Source organism: Triturus cristatus, chromosome 1_1 (genome assembly GCF_964204655.1).
Source record: "Triturus cristatus chromosome 1_1, aTriCri1.1, whole genome shotgun sequence".
NCBI lineage: Eukaryota > Metazoa > Chordata > Amphibia > Caudata > Salamandridae > Triturus > Triturus cristatus.
Window position 1 is genome coordinate 215,974,468 of NC_140579.1, and position 14,084 is coordinate 215,988,551.

A 14,084-nucleotide genomic window follows, 5' to 3' on the forward strand; every position below is an offset into this window, starting at 1 on the left:
CCATCTACTGTTGTTTTTGCTTTTGTCACCCCGAGTGGGAAGGGTAGGTCCACACGTGAGTCCCATGCTCTCCATGCCACTAGAATCAAGCTATGCTGGCTGAAGAGGGGTGAAACCCTGAAACCGGTCCTAGAATGCTTGTTTCCGGTCCAGGGAGGACCTGGCTTGGGAGTTCGGGCTGGACTGTACCCATGAGGCACAGGGTCAAGGCTGATTTGCATATGGCTGGGTTCAAACTGGAAGGGCATGGTGAGCAAAAAAACGATGTATTTAGGCCCAGATCTCTGTACTGGGGTGAATGTATGACATTGTCCTGCATTCTGTCCATCAACTGTTGTTTTTGCATTTGTCACCCCGAGTGGGAAGGGTATTCCCAGTCGTGGGTCCCATGCTCTCCATGCCACTGGAATCAATCTATCCTGGCTGCAGAGGGGTGAAACCCTGAAACCGGTCCTAGGATGCTTGTTTCCAGTGCATGGAGGACCTGGCTTGGCAGTTCAGGCTGGACTGTACCCATGAGGCACAGGGTCAAGACTGATTTGCATATGGCTGGGTTCAAACTGGGACGGCATTGTGAGCAAAAAAAACCAATGGATTTAGGCCCAGATCTCTGTACTGGGGTGAATGTATGACATTGTTCTGCATTCTGTCCATCAACTGTTGTTTTTGCATTTGTCACCCCGAGTGGGAAGGGTATGCCAGACATGGGTCCCATGCTCTCCATGCCACTGGAATCAAGGTATCCTGGCTGAAGAGGGGTGAAACCCTGAAACTGGTCCTAGGATGCTTGTTTCCAGTACAGGGAGGACCTTGCTTGGCAGTTTGGGCTTTACTGTACCCATGAGGCACAGGGTCAAGACTGATTTGCATATGGCTGGGTTCATACTGGATCGGCATGGTGAGCAAAAAAACGATGGATTTAAGCCCAGATCTCTGTAGTGTGGTGAATGTATGACATTGTTCTGCCTTCAGTCCATTAACTATTGTTTTTGCATTTGTCACCCCGAGTGGGAAGGGTATGCCCAGACGTGGGTCCCATGCTCTCCATGCCACTGGAATCAATCAATCCTGGCTGCAGAGGGGTGAAACCCTGAAACCAGTCCTAGGATGCTTGTTTAAAGTGAATGAAAGACCTGGCTTTGCAGTTCGGGCTGGACTGTACCCATGAGGCACAGGGTCAAGACTGATATGCATATGGCTGGGATCAAACTGGAACGGCATTGTGAGCAAAAAAACAATGGATTTAGGTCCAGATCTCTGTACTGGGGTGAATGTATGACATTGTTCTACATTCTGTCCATCTACTGTTGTTTTTACATTTGTCACCCCGAGTGGGAAGGGTATGCCCAGACATGGGTCCCATGCTCTCAATGCCACTGGAATCAAGCTATCCTGACTGAAGAGGGGTGAAAGCCTGAAACCGGTCCTAGGATGCTGGTTTCCAGTACAGGGAGGACCTTGCTTGGCAGTTGAGGCTTTACTGTACCCATGAGGCACAGGGTCAAGACGGATCTGCATATGGCTGGGTTCAAACTAGAACGGCATGGTGAGCAAAAAAATGATGTATTTAGCCCCAGATCTCTGTACTATTGTGAATGTATGACATTGTTCTGCATTCAGTCCATCAACTGTTGTTTTTGCATTCGTCACCCCGAGTGGGAAGGGTAAGCCCAGACGTGGGTCCCATGCTCTCCATGCCACTGGAATCAAGCTATCCTGACTGAAGAGGGGTGAAACCCTGAAACCGGTCATAGGATGCTTGTTTCCAGTCCAGGGAGGACCTGGCTTGGTAGTTTGGGCTGGACTGTACCCATGAGGCACAGGGTCAAGACTGATTTGCATATGGCTGGGTTCAAACTGGAAGGGCATGGTGAGAAAAAAAAACAATGGATTCAGGCACTGATCTCTGTACTGGGATGAATGTAAGACATTGTTCTGCATTCTGTCCATCTACTGTTGTTTTTGCTTTTGTCACCCCGAGTGGGAAGGGTAGGTCCACACGTGAGTCCCATGCTCTCCATGCCACTAGAATCAAGCTATCCTGGCTGAAGAGGGGTGAAACCGTGAAACCGGTCCTAGGATGCTTGTTTCCAGTCCAGGGAAGAACTGGCTTGGCAGTTCGGGCTGGACTGTACGCATGAGGCACAGGGTCAAGACTGATTTGCATATGGTTGGGTTCAAACTGGAACGGCATGGTGAGCAAGAAAACAATGGATTTCATCGCAGATCTCTGTACTGGGGTGAATGTATGACATTGTTCTGCATCCAGTCCATCAACTGTTGTTTTTGCATTTGTCACCCCGAGTGGGAAGGGTAAGCCCAGACGAGGGTCCCATGCTCTCCATGCCACTGGAATCAAGCTATCCTGGCTGAAGAGGGGTGAAACCCTGAAACCGGTCCTAGAATGCTTGTTTCCAGTCCAGGGAAGACCTGGCTTGGCAGTTCGGGCTGGACTGTACCCATGAGGCACAGGGTCAAGACTGATTTGCATATGGCTGGGTTCAAACTGGAAGGGCATGGTGAGCAAAAAAACAATGGATTTAGGCCCTGATCTCTGTACTGGGGTGAATGTAAGACATTGTTCTGCATTCTGTCCATCAACTGCTGTTTTTGCATTTGTCACGCCGAGTGGGAAGGGTATGCCCAGACATGGGTCCCATGCACTCCATGCCACTGGAATCAAGCTATCCTGGCTGAAGAGGGGTGAAACCCTGAAACCGGTCCTAGGATGTTTGTTTCCAGTCCAGGGAGGACCTGGCTTGGTAGTTCGGGCTGGACTGTACCCATGAGGCACAGGGTCGAGACTGATTTGCATATGGCTGGGTTCAAACTGGAACGGCATGGTTAGCAAAAAACTCGATGGATTTAGGCCCAGATCTCTGTACTGGGGTGAATGTATGACATTGTTCTGCATTCTGTCCATCAACTGTTGTTTTTGCATTTGTCACCCCGAGTGGGAAGGGTATTCCCAGTCGTGGGTCCCATGCTCTCCATGCCACTGGAATCAATCTATCCTGGCTGCAGAGGGGTGAAACCCTGAAACTGGTCCTAGGATGCTTGTTTCCAGTCCAGGGAGGACCTGGCTTGGTAGTTTGGGCTGGACTGTACCCATGAGGCACAGGGTCAAGACTGATTTGCATATGGCTGGGTTCAAACTGGGACGGCATTGTGAGCAAAAAACCAATGGATTTAGGCCCAGATCTCTGTACTGGGGTGAATGTATGACATTGTTCTGCATTCTGTCCATCAACTGTTGTTTTTGCATTTGCCACCCCGAGTGGGAAGGGTATGCCAGACATGGGTCCCATGCTCTCCATGCCACTGGAATCAAGGTATCCTGGCTGAAGAGGGGTGAAACCCTGAAACCGGTCCTAGAATGCTGGTTTCCAGTACAGGGAGGACCTTGCTTGGCAGTTCGGGCTTTACTGTACCCATGAGGCCCACGGTCAAGACTGATCTGCATATGGCTGGGTTCAAACTAGAACGGCATGGTGAGCAAAAAAATGATGTATTTAGCCCCAGATCTCTGTACTATTGTGAATGTATGACATTGTTCTGCATTCAGTCCATCAACTGTTGTTTTTGCATTTGTCACCCCGAGTGGGAAGGGTAAGCCCTGACGTGGGTCCCATGCTCTCCATGCCACTGGAATCAAGCTATCCTGACTGAAGAGGGGTGAAACCCTGAAACCGGTCATAGGATGCTTGTTTCCAGTCCAGGGAGGACCTGGCTTGGTAGTTTGGGCTGGACTGTACCCATGAGGCACAGGGTCAAGACTGATTTGCATATGGCTTGGTTCAAACTGGAACAGCATGGTGAGCAAAAAGCAATGGATTTAGGCCCAGATCTCTGTACTGGGGTGAATGTATGACATGGTTCCGCATTCTGTCCATTAAATGTTGTTTTTGCATTTGTCAACCCCCGAGTGGAAGGGTAAGCCCAGACGTGGGTCCCATGCTCTCCATGCCACTGGAATCAAGCTATCCTGGCTGAAGAGGGGTGAAACCCTGTGACCGGTCCTAGGATGCTTGTTTCCAGTCCAGGGAGGACCTGGCTTGGTAGTTCGGGCTGGACTGTACGCATGAGGCACAGGGTCAAGACTGATTTGCATATGGTTGAGTTCAAACTGGAAGTGCATGGTGAGCAAAAAAACGATGGATTTAGGCCCTGATCTCTGTACTGGGGTGAATGTAAGACATTGTTCTGCATTCTGTCCATCAACTGTTGTTTTTGCTTTTGTCACCCCGAGTAGGAAGGGTAGGCCCAGACGTGGGTCCCATGCTCTCCATGCCACTGGAATCAAGCTATCCTGTCTTAAGAGGGGTGAAACCCTGAAACCGGTCCTAGGATGCTTGTTTCCAGTCAAGGGAAGACCTGGCTTGGCAGTTCGGGCTGGACTGTACCCATCAGTCACAGGGTCAAGGCTGCATAGCATATGGCTGGGTTCAAACTGGAACGCCATGGTGCGCAAACAAAATGATGGATTTAGGTGCAGATCTCTGTACTGGGGTGAATGTATGACATTGTTCTGCATTCTGTCCATCAACTGTTGTTTTTGGATTTGTCACCCTGAGAGGGAAGGGGATTCCCAGACATGGGTCCCATACTCTCCATGCCACTGGAATCAAGGTATCCTGAATGAAGAGATGTGAAACGCTGACCCCGGTCCTAGGATGCTTGTTTCCAGTCCAGGGAGGCCCTGGTTTGGTAGTTCGGGCTGGACCGTACCAATGAGGCACAGGGTTAAGACTGATTTGCATATGGCTGGGTTCAAACTGGAATGGCATGGTGAGCAAGAAAACGATGGATTTAGGCCCAGATCTCTGTACTGGGGTGAATGTATGACATTGTTCTGCATTCAATCCATCAACTGTTGTTTTTGCATTTGTCACCCCGAGTGGGAAGGGTAAGCCCAGACGTGGGTCCCATGCTCTCCATGCCACTGGAATCAAGCTATCCTGGCTGAAGAGAGGTGAAACCCTGAAACCGGTCATAGGATGCTTGTTTGCAGTCCAGGGAGGACCTGGCTTGGCAGTTCGGGCTGGACTGTACCCATCAGTCACAGGGTCAAGGCTGCATAGCATATGGCTGGGTTCAAACTGGAACGCCATGGTGCGCAAACAAAATGATGGATTTAGGTGCAGATCTCTGTACTGGGGTGAATGTATGACATTGTTCTGCATTCTGTCCATCAACTGTTGTTTTTGGATTTGTCACCCTGAGAGGGAAGGGGATTCCCAGACATGGGTCCCATACTCTCCATGCCACTGGAATCAAGGTATCCTGAATGAAGAGATGTGAAACGCTGACCCCGGTCCTAGGATGCTTGTTTCCAGTCCAGGGAGGCCCTGGTTTGGTAGTTCGGGCTGGACCGTACCAATGAGGCACAGGGTTAAGACTGATTTGCATATGGCTGGGTTCAAACTGGAATGGCATGGTGAGCAAGAAAACGATGGATTTAGGCCCAGATCTCTGTACTGGGGTGAATGTATGACATTGTTCTGCATTCAATCCATCAACTGTTGTTTTTGCATTTGTCACCCCGAGTGGGAAGGGTAAGCCCAGACGTGGGTCCCATGCTCTCCATGCCACTGGAATCAAGCTATCCTGGCTGAAGAGAGGTGAAACCCTGAAACCGGTCATAGGATGCTTGTTTGCAGTCCAGGGAGGACCTGGCTTGGTAGTTTGGGCTGGACTGTACCCATGAGGCACAGGTTCAAGACTGATTTGCATATGGCTGGGTTCAAACTGGAACAGCATGGTGAGCAAAAAGCAATGGATTTAGGCCCAGATCTCTGTACTGGGGTGAATGTATGACATTGTTCTGCATTCTGTCCATTAAATGTTGTTTTTGCATTTGTCAACCCCCGTGTGGGAAGGGTAAGCCCAGACGTGGGTCCCATGCTCTCCATGCCATTGCAATCAAGCTATCCTGGCTGAAGAGGGATAAAACCCTGAAATCGGTCCTAGGATGCTTGTTTCCAGTCCAGGGAGGACCTGGCTTGGCAGTTCGGGCTGGACTGTACCCATGAGGCACAGGGTCAAGACTGATTTGCATATGGTTGGGTTCAAACTGGAAGGGCATTGTTTGCAAAAAAACGATGGATTTAGGCCCTGATCTCTGTACTGGGGTGAATGTAAGACATTGTTCTGCATTCTGTCCATCAACTGTTGTTTTTGCTTTTGTCACCCCGAGTAGGAAGGGTAGGCCCGGACGTGGGTCTCATGCTCTCCATGCCACTGGAATCAAGCTATCCTGGCTGAAGAGGGGTGAAACCCTGAAACCGGTCCTAGGATGCTTGTTTCCAGTCCAGGGAAGACCTGGCTTGGCAGTTCGGGCTGGACTGTACCCATGAGTCACAGGGTCAAGGCTGAATAGCATATGGCTGGGTTCAAACTGGAACGCAATGGTGCTCCAAAAAAACGATGGATTTAGGTGCAGATCTCTGTACTAGGGTGAATGTATGACATTGTTCTGCATTCTGTCCATCAACTGTTGTTTTTGCATTTGTCACCCAGAGAGGGAAGGGGATTCCCAGACATGGGTCCCATACTCTCCATGCCACTGGAATCAAGGTATCCTGAATGAAGAGATGTGAAACAATGACCCCGGTTCTAGGATGCTTGTTTCCAGTCCAGGGAGGCCCTGGTTTGGTAGTTCGGGCTGGACCGTACCAATGAGGCACAGGGTTAAGACTGATTTGCATATGGCTGGGTTCAAACTGGAATGGCATGGTGAGCAAGAAAACGATGGATTTAGGCCCAGATCTCTGTACTGGGGTGAATGTATGACATTGTTCTGCATTCTGTCCATCAACTCTTGTTTTTTCATTTGTCACCCATAGTGGGAAGGGTATTCCCAGACGTGGGTCCCATGCTCTCCATGCTACTGGAATCAAGCTATCCTGGCTGCAGAGGGGTGAATCCCTGAAACCGGTCCTAGGATGCTTTTTTCCAGTCAAGGGAGGACCTAGCTCGGCAGTTCGGGCTGGACTGTACCAATGAGGCACAGGGTTAAGACTGTGTGATCTTTCAATTTGATATCTCAAGATTGCAATGGTATCACAACAGCAAGCTCAGATCCCACCGCTGCCACCAATGTGAGAAATTGGCCTGATATATGATGTCACTAGTTCTAGTGTACACCTTGTATCAGTCCAAACAACCCTTATGGTGATTGGTTGTAAAGTCAACCTTATAGACCAGCTATCCTAGTGGTAGCATGGACAAGAGCAGTCTTAGGCTAAACTCTGTATGGCATTTGAAGCCAGCTGTTATACCATTTGCAACCCCTTGAATACCAAATGAAAGGACACCACAACAGATATATTATAAAAATAGAATGTATTTATTCTAGTCAAAATACACTCAGCACTCTTTATGAGATTCGAGGTAAGTACAACACAGTCTTATTTAAGCATACATAAGTCACACAGGTAAGTAATACAGTTAGGCCCTAGGGGCCACGCAAACCATATACTAAGTAAGTCGTATAAGAACCACTGTCACGAACACAGGTTAGGCCTAGGCCTAGGGAATCGCTGGAGCTACACTATCCTATCAGTTGCTAGGCAGTGGGAGGCCCACGGGATTCAGGTGCAGAGTGGAAACACTCACGCGTAATGCGTTAAAGTCGATAGAAATAGTAGTATTTAGAAATTAAGAGTTTTAGGACACTTCGGAAGGAACTAGGAGTTAGAGACTTGGAAACTAGACACTTGGATAGTCAATACCCTTGTGAGCACCGGAGTACTCAAGTTACCTAGCCCACGGGCTGCGGGTGCATAGGTGTGAACTTGCGTCGGGTTTCGTCGTCGACTCCTATGGATGCCTGAAGAAAAGATGCTGACAGGCAGTCAGTGAAGAGTGTCCGGTGGATTCCAAGGATGGAATCAAGAAGGAGGATACCTGCAAGCAGAGGGGACAGAGTCTAGGTCACCAGCCAGGAGCCGGGAAGGAACCAGGAAGGAACCAGGCGATGTCGTGAAGATGCAGGTGAAGAGGTGAAGCTTGTCGCAGCAGCCACGGGTACCAGGAGGTGTTGAGGACAACCAGAACCAGGAGGCAAGCTGTCCCACAAGTGCTCTTGCTGTCGGCGGCGTCGATGTCGAGTTGGGACACAACAAGCCTTGGCAAGCGCAACCCACGCAGAACGAAGGATTTGCTTCTGTTGCAGACCAGGAAGGCCTGAGGTGCTTCTCTTTCACAGGGAAGCAAGGGCCAGTCTGGAGGAGCCAAACCAGTGGTGGAAAGTCAAAGGTTCGTCGTCGCAGAGGTCACTAGCCAATGGGCCAGCAACCGGACAGACGCGTCGAGCAGGAAAATGCAGAAGGGCCCCACGCAGAACTCGTGGAGTGTGGAGGGCTGATCTTTGGTGCAGATGGTGCTCGGGGTTGGGGCTTCTCAATCCCCAGAGCACAACTTCGAGGATGCCTCAGAAGCTGCGCTGGAAGCAAGTAGCCAATTTTCACAGGTAGCCGGTCCCACGTCTCTCGTCGCCTCCACGGATCTCAGCTTTGCTGTGGATGTGGATCAAGGTCAGAGAAGTCTGGAAGTCAAGGCGCTGGTCAGGCTCTGCAGTCGGTTCCTCGTAGAACGTTGAGCAAAGCAAACAGCAGGTCGCTTGATGGTGCCTGTTTGCACAGGGTGGCCACTCCTTGGCCACAAGGGAGATTCTTCAGTCTTCTTCTGTAGTCGAAGGTCCAGAGTTTCTGTTCAAGTTCAGTTATCAGGATAATCCAAAGTCCTAGGGACTCAGCTCCCACTCTTATACTAATCTGGGGGGGCTGGGTTACCTGCTAGGTCCCTCCTATGGGTGGGACCAGGGAGGGGGGTGGTTACACCCCCTTCCCTTTGTCCAGTTTCGCGCCAGGACTGGGGCTGGAGTGGTTTGAACTGGACTATGCATGGGACACCTTGTGTGCCCCAGGCAGTGTCTTGTTTCATTCATCCCTCCCTGCCCCAATACACTAAGGCCTGTCTAGGGTGGTGCTAGCACCTCCCAAGGCAGGAAACCTATTGTCCAAGCCTCCCTCGCTGGAAGGACTCCCAGCAGCAGGAGGTCAGACTTGTGTCTGTGGCAGCAGCATCCATTTTGTGATGCTGGGGCTCTGGTTAACTTTAACCGGGTAGTAGGTCTTCAACATGTCTTCTCCCTCTAGAAGGGAGGAATACTATCCTCATCACCAGAAATGGTGTGGGGGTAGTATTCCAAAGTGTTAGACACCTTACACGCCATGTTTTGATAAAGCCAAACCATAGTTACCATAACCGCGAGGATTATAAGGCACTTTAAGAGTATATGGTAGGCGATATCATAGAACAGCTATAAGGACATGGTTCCGAAAGCTGCAGACAGGCTCAGCTCATGCTAGAGCACCATCTCACATGTTACCAAGCACTCTGCCTTCAGGATTGTCAAGGCCTGCCATAGGAGTGACTAATAGGTTACCCATGTGTCTATATATAAGGTAGGTATAGGAATACTACACCTAAGCAAGGGGTGATTACACAACCTTGCCCCAGCTGAGTGATCAGCCAGTTGTGTCATAATCCAGGGGTGGCATAATACATGCTGCAGCCCCTGGTAGGCCTAGGGTACACCTATGCCCTGGGTACCTAAGGTACTCTGTACAGGGCCCTAGAAGGTAATCCTTACCAATTGGGTTATGTACCTAAAGTACATAGTGTGAATTTAGAGAGAGAACAGCTGGGCTGTGGGTCTGATTAGCAGGCCCACAGCCACATCTAAGTCGAAAACCAGTGAAGCAAAAGCAAAAAGTGGGGGTGAACATAGAAAGCAGACCCCACTCTCCTACAGCTACCTTAAGAGAGTCATAGTTACTCCCGCCGTTTACCTGCGCTTCATTGAATTTCTTCACTTTGACATTCTGAGCTCTGGGCACAAATCACATCGTGCCAACACCCGCCTCGGGCCTTCGCGATGCTTTGTTTTTATTAAACAGTCGGATTCCCCTGGTCCGCACCAGTCAGCTGCTAGGCGCCGGATGAGGCAGAACCCCGGCCCCACGCCCCCGGGGAGGGGGCACGGGGATAGGCGACCACCGCAGCTGGGGCGATCCACAGGAAGGGCCCGGCTCGCGTCCAGAATCGCCACCGCCCTGGAGGAAGGCGCCTCATCCAGCCACGGCGCGCTCCCAGCCCCGCTTCGTGCCCCAGCCCGACCAACCCAGCCCTTAGTGCCAATCCTTATCCCGAAGTTACGGATCTGACTTGCCGACTTCCCTTACCTACATAGTTCCAACATACCAGAGGCTGTTTACCTTGGAGACCTGCTGCGGATATAGGTACGGCCCGGCGTGAGATTTACACCATCTCCCCTGGATTTTCAAGGACCAGCGAGAGCTCACCGGACGCCGCTGGAACCGCGATGCTTTCCAAGGCTCAGGCCCCTCTCTCGGGGCGAACTGATTCCAGGGTGCCCTGCCCTTCACAAAGAATAGAGAACTCTCCCCGGGGCTCCCGCCAGCTTCCCTGGGATCGTTTGCGTTACCGCACTGGATGCCGCGAGGGCGCCCGTCTCTGTCACTCCGGGTTCGGGGATCTGAACCCGACTCCCTTTCGATCGGCCGAGGGAAATGGAGGCCATCGCCCGTCCCTTCCGAACAGCGCTCGCCCATCTCTTAGGACCGACTGACCCATGTTCAACTGCTGTTCACATGGAACGCTTCTCCACTTCAGCCTTCAAAGTTCTCATTTGAATATTTACTACTACCACCAAGATCTGCACCTGCAGCGGCTCCACCCGGGCCCTCGCCCCGGGCTTTTGTGCGCACCGCAGTGGCCCTCATACTTGTCACGGCTTAGCCCCCGCGGCTCTCAGCGCCAGCGACGGCCGGGTATAGGCCCGAAGCTCCATCCATTTTCAGGGCTAGTTGATTCGGCAGGTGAGTTGTTACACACTCCTTAGCGGATTCCGACTTTCATGGCCACCGTCCTGCTGTCTATATCAACCAACACCTTTTCTGGGGTCTGATGAGCGTCGGCATCGGGCGCCTTAACCCGGCGGTCGGTTCATCCCGCAGCGCCAGTTCTGCTTACCAAAAGTGGCCCACTAGGCACTCGCATTCCATGCCCGGCTCCACGCCAGCAAGCCGGGCTTCTTACCCATTTAAAGTTTGAGAATAGGTTGAGATCGTTTCGGCCCCAAGACCTCTAATCATTCGCTTTACCAGATAAAACTGGGGGCTCCGAGCGCCAGCTATCCTGAGGGAAACTTCGGAGGGAACAAGCTACTAGATGGTTCGAATAGTCTTTCGTCCCTATACCCAGGTCGGACGACCGATTTGCACGTTAGGACCGCTACGGACCTACACCAGAGTTTCCTCTGGCTTCGCCCTGCCCAGGCATAGTTCACCATCTTTCGGGTCCTATCACGCACGCTCATGCTCCACCTCCCCGACGGATGCAGGCGAGACGGGCCGGTGGTGCGCCCGTCGCTGTAAGCGCATCGGGTTCCCACCTCAGCCGGCGCGCACCGGCCCTCACCTTCATTGCACAACAGGGTTTCGCTCGGCCCTCCGACTTGCGCATGTGTTAGACTCCTTGGTCCATGTTTCAAGACGAGTCGGGTGGGTAACTGACATCGCCGCAGACCCCTGGCGCCCGACGTGGGCCTCCAGTCCGCCCCAGTCGAAAGTCGCGCCGGGAGCAGGGGGCCCCGTTCCCCCTTCAACCGCCCCAGTACGCCCCAAGGAGCAGCCGGGGACGGGTGCCCGGGGGAGGGCGCGGAGGCAGTCGAATCTCCCTCGGCCCCGTGAAGACGGCGAAGCTGCTGCCAGGGGGGCTGTAACACCCTCTGCCGGAGGGGAGGGCCACCTGCCACCCCGAAGCCTTCCAAGCCAACCCGGAGCCGGTGGCGGCACACCGCCGCGGAGGAAATGTGCCCTGCGGGGGCCCGATAGGGCCCGGGTGCCGGTCCTGCGGAGGTGATCCGGAACTCCCGGGCCACCGACCTTCCCGCCGTGTTGAATCCTCCGGGCGGACTGCACAGACCCCACCCGTTTACCTCTCGACAGTTTCACACCCTCTTGAGCTCTCTCTTCAAAGTCCATTTCAACTTTCCCTTAAGATACTTGTTGGCTATCGGTCTCGCGCCCGTATTTAGCCTTAGTTGGAGTTTACCACCTGCTTTGGGCTGCATTCCCAAGCAACCCGACTCCGAGAAGACCCGATCCCAGCGTGCCGTGGGCCGCTAACGGCCTAACACCATCCGCGGGGTGTGCCTCGATCAGAAGGACTTGGGCCCCCTGAGCGACGCCGGGCAGTCGGTCTTCAATACACCACATTTCCCGCGCCCGCAGCCGGGCGGGAATTCGGCGCTGGGCTCTTCCCTCTTCACTCGCCGTTACTGGGGGAATCCTGGTTAGTTTCTTTTCCTCCGCTTAGTAATATGCTTAAATTCAGCGGGTCGCCACGTCTGATCTGAGGTCGTAGTCAGAAGAATAACGCCGGAGCGTCAAGCGGGTTGCAGGGGAAGGCCAGGCCCCTGCCGGAGCAGGGGCCTGGCGTCCCAGCAGCGCGCACCCTCTTTCCCCAGATCGGATCTGGAGGGGTTTCGCCCTCCCGGGATGCCGGCCACGGAGGTGGGCGCCCGAGGCACGTGCGTGCAGGCAGCCTGTGGGACACCACAGACAGCCACGCGCGGCACGCAGCCAGGCACCCCGGATCCCAGGGCGGACCGGTTGCCAGACCCCTTCTCGGGAGCCAGGCATGCCGGCGGCGTACCTCCATGGCAGGACACGGCGAGGGACCCTGCCACGGGTGATCGGGGGGGTCTGACCTTGTGGGGGGACAAAGGGAAGCGGAGCTAACCCTGCAATGGCCCCAGCCGCGTCCAGGGCGATTGACAATCGAGCGACCCTGGGGACCCGGGGCCGCAAGGTGCATTCGAAGTGTCGATGATCAATGTGTCCTGCAATTCACACTAATTCTCGCAGCTAGCTGCGTTCTTCATCGACGCGCGAGCCGAGCGATCCAACGCCAAGCGTCACAGGCAAATTTTCGAAAACGTTCACCCACCTGCGGGCGCAGGAGAGGCGGGAGGAAGGCAACGCCGTCCGGCCACCGCCTGCGTGGGGAGACGGCTCGGGAGCCCCGTTCAAGGCTTCCCCTCTGGGAGTCAGACTGCACCGTTGGGAGAAAAAAACATTGCTAGGTGCTTGGCCCAGGAGTCCCCCCTACCCACCCGTAGGCGAGGAAGGGGGCTCCCGGTGCATCAGAAGCAGGCAGCTCCGCAGCCGCCGGTCCCTCCCGGAGTAACCGGAATCTCCTTGCTTGAAACAACAGCCGAGGGTGGCCAAGCAGTCCATCCCTAAACGGACCGAGAGTGCCCAATCGATCAGAGTACAGCCAAGGCATCCCCTGGTGCCGGCTTCACATCCATGCCTGCTCCCGGGACGGGCAGGCTCAAAGGAAAGGCCCATCAGGAAGGGGACGAGAGGCAGGAGCAGACCCGGCCCCCCTGGGGGCCCGGGGGTGGGCCCGGGTGCTGCCTTCCCCTGTCTCAGGATCGCCAGACCTCGCGGAGGTCTGACCCAATAAACTCGGAGAAAAAGGACCATCGGGAAGAGGCTGAGAGGCAGGCGCTGACCCGGGCCCATGGGGGCCCCGGCGGGCGGGCGGACCGGGTGCTGCCTTCCCCTGTCTCAGGATCGCCGGACCTCGCGGAGCTCTGACCCAGTAAACTCAGAGAAAAAGGACCATCAGGAAGAGGCTGAGAGGCAGGTGCAGACCCGGACCCCTGGGGACCCCGGCGGGTGGGCCCGGGTGCTGCCTTTCCCCGTCTCAGTATCGACGGACCTCACGGAGGTCTGACGGAGAAAACTCGGAGAAAAAGGACCATTGGGAAGGGGCTGAGAAGTAGGTGCATACCCGGGCCCTTGGGGGACCCGGCGGGCGGGCCCGGGTGCTACCTTCCCCTGTCTCAGGATCGCCAGACCTCACGGAGGTCTGACCCAACAAACTCGGAGAATAAGGACCATCGGCAAGAGGCTGAAAGGCAGGTGGAGATCCTGGCCCCGGGGGTCTCGGCGGGCGGGCCCGGGTGCTGCCTTTCCCCGTCT

At 53.9% G+C, this 14,084-nt stretch overlaps 2 pseudogenes; both read right to left on the minus strand.

Moving 5' to 3' along the window:
• Positions 1 to 10,266: 10,266 nt before the first annotated feature.
• On the minus strand, positions 10,267 to 12,430 carry LOC146870006 (28S ribosomal RNA; annotated as a pseudogene).
• Positions 12,431 to 12,866: 436 nt separating this feature from the next.
• Positions 12,867 to 13,011, minus strand: LOC146870007 (5.8S ribosomal RNA; annotated as a pseudogene).
• Positions 13,012 to 14,084: the final 1,073 nt, after the last annotated feature.